The following is a 3390-nucleotide window of genomic DNA, read 5'->3' on the forward strand; positions in this document are numbered from 1 at the left end:
TTGACTTTATTTTATCCCTTTTATTTTATTGTATTTTACTAATTTTATATTTTCATGCTCTTATCTTTTTTTTTGTATTATTCTTTACACTTGTTAAAGCACTTTGTAACTTGTTTTTGAAAAGTGCTCTACAAATAAGGATTATTATTATTATTATTATTGCAAACAGTGAAACTTACAGGTGATGACAGTAGTCCATAACACACAAAGGGTGAGTAAATCCAAAAGGTCCAACTGAAAGTAATCCAAAATACTCCATGAAACACAGGTGGCACAGAAAACACTAGGCTTGAACACATGAGGCTCTACTGCAACAACAATGACCAGGCACAAAGTGAAGGGGCAAACCACTTGCGTAGAACAGGTGAGGGAGCAACTAATAAGACACAGGTGAAACCACTAAAGCAATCAGAACCAACACAGGAAGCAAAGACAGACAGTGACACATGAGGCAGACAAAACTACAAACTAAAACAGGAAGTAAAGCTCACAAAAGACATGAAATCACAAAATAAAACACAGACTATAGTGCCTAGCTGACAAAACTTACCAAAGCAATGAACACAGACAGTGTAACCAGAACACTAGAAACACTCAAAACAAGGAAACACGATTAACAAACAAGTCACAAAAGTAAAACACACTACAGAGAACAGGAAACACAAGGGTGAGGAATGAACACAGAAAACAAGTCTAAAACACACCCAGCCAACCCAAATACATGACAGGCAGACTGTCTGGAAAACTTCAGAGTCATCGAGAAGTTTGCCCAGAGGAAAAATCGCTGCGCCACCTTTCTCCTTACGTGAGGTCTCAGCTGTGGTGAGTGAAAGTATTTTATCTTTTATCATCCTGACTCTGATGCTGGTCCATGCATGGGCAAATTGTTGTACTGGATCAGTTGAGACTAGGCTACAGATTATGGTTGACATCATATTGTTGTTGTCATATAGCCACTTTCATACTGCCTTATTATTCTGGATTATTAGGCCAGTTTGCTGGCTCGCCGCGCTGTATAAGATACATGGAGCTGGGAATGGGATATATATTGGCAGGCATTCTTTCCGTTTTGTTTGCAGGATATCCGTGGAAAGCGGCAACAGAAAGGGTCTGGATCCCTAAAACCTTGTCTGTGCACGTCGTCGTTGACTTCAGTGGTGTTGAACTCACTGCTGTTTGCTTATGACCCTGTAGAGCTTGGTTGTGTCAGATTAAATAGTGCATTCTTAATTTAGGTTTGTGACAGTGGTACTACAACTTGTATGGTTGTTGCCCCACCATTTTTACATATAAATATGACACTGGTCAAATTGGTGGTTAAAAAGTAGGATATTTCAAGAATAAGTATCCTAGTTGTTTGTAACAAGAATAACAGCAAACTTGTGAAATAGTCATAAATAATTACACAACTCTATACAGACATGTTGTATATTTTAATTTGAATTGTTAGAAAAATTAAAAGAAAAATATTTGATTATGTCTGTAATCGTGAGTTGGCTTGTTCCCAGTAAATATTTTGTTCCTCTCCATCAATGCACTCCTACAAATAAAAGCTGTCAACTAGCAGAAGGTCAACTAGCCTATTTAAACACATACAGATAACACATTAAACAGGATTTTTTTGGAATGTTAACTGAACTGGTTTTAGTCTATGAACATTAGACAATTTTAACTGTAAAATAAGAAACCAAAGTAATTCAGTCTGTGATTCCTTAACTCATATTTTTATGTAGTCTAGTCTATCTACTGCATATTAGAATTCCTGAAATTCAGTTATGGCTTTTGGTTTAGTGTGCCACCCCAAGATTTTCAGTGGCCCCATCTGGCCACCCCTAGGAAAGTTTTCTGGGAGTGCCACTGCCCCCACGTCCAACACCCCTGTAAGGACTATAGAAGTGAAGACCCTAGTCACTCTGCATGGGCCTTGGAATACTGTCAAAGCTTTTAAAAACATTTTAGGGGGTCGTGTTGCTCTCAGGACGAGGCAGCTAGAAGGAGCACATTTTCACACAGTGGCATCCTGGCTCTGGCTAGATCTACATCTGTCCACTGTAGTAACTAGTACAAATTAGTATTGGAAATAAATGGAAATTATAATGTTAATGTAACAGTTAACAGTAAGTATAATATTAATATATTAATTATACAATGTAACTATATTCATTATAATTTCATATTTCATATAATAGTATACTATATAGCTTAACACTAATATAATATTAATTCCAGTTACAGCTGTTTCATTTTCATGGGTTGTTTTCATTTATTAAATCATTGTCAATGGTCTACATGGTGGTCAGTCTCTAATTTCTAAATGCTAAGTGCTAACTTGTCAATAATCATAAACACTCATACATAACAAGGAGTTAATTTACAAAGTGTGCTGTAGCACATCAACCTTTTTATTATGTCTCACCGCATCCTGGCTGTGATTGGTCAGTTCACGAAAAGTGATATTCACAAGCTCAATGACTTCATGAAAAGTTGAACATGTTTCAACAAAAGGCACAGATATACATAAATAGCCAGCTAGCCTGACCCAAGCCTTGCAATATCTTGTACCTATTGTCTTCTCTCTTACCGCTTCAAACCTCGACTAACAGTTGAACTGGTCTGCACCTGTCTTGCTCTTGTTATGTATAATGAGCTGCTCAAGTGGCCCACAGAGTGAACTGCCCACCGGGACTTCTCCCAGTGCTCCTGATGAGCAGTCCAACTATGTTTTGAACAATTAGCAACAGTGGGAAAGGGAAGATTTCGATAGGTTGTAGCAAAGTCCTTATAGGCATGTCCCGCCACTTGGTGGGAGATAAAAACTCAATGTATAGAATCACCAGTAGAATCTGATAAAAAATTGCTTAAAATGTTTTTTCCCCCCACCACTTATACTTCTACTTACGCACGCGTGGTACTAGTGATGCATGCGTAGTAGACCCTTACGTCAGTAGAGCCATGCGATTGGCATAATCTGTTTCCCGGCTCGACTGTTAAAAGCAGATGATTGGCTTTCTTGTCTCTGGTTGTAGTCTTTACTCACACACTGTGCTCGTAAGTCATTTTTTCTCGTTCCCACATATCTTTTGTTAGGGGCAAATGAGAAGGAAATACTGTAGAGCTCTGCCTATAGAGCAAAATGATTTGTGACATCTTACCCTGTACAACAGACAGTCAAGATATAAGAACAAATCATGCTTTGCAAAGTGAAAGCGCAATCTAAGATGACTATTTAGCTTTTATCAATCTTGGAACCCTAGAGATTTACTTTTTATTAATTTATCTGCAAAATTTTGCCCAAAGACAATAGACAACAGCCGATGGGTTCCGACATTGTGAGACAGCTAACACTAGCACATTCATGGGTCCAGTTGTGGAGACGGCAAAAGACCAAAC

The sequence above is a fragment of the Micropterus dolomieu genome, linkage group LG04 (genome assembly GCF_021292245.1).
Source record: "Micropterus dolomieu isolate WLL.071019.BEF.003 ecotype Adirondacks linkage group LG04, ASM2129224v1, whole genome shotgun sequence".
Taxonomy (NCBI): domain Eukaryota; kingdom Metazoa; phylum Chordata; class Actinopteri; order Centrarchiformes; family Centrarchidae; genus Micropterus; species Micropterus dolomieu.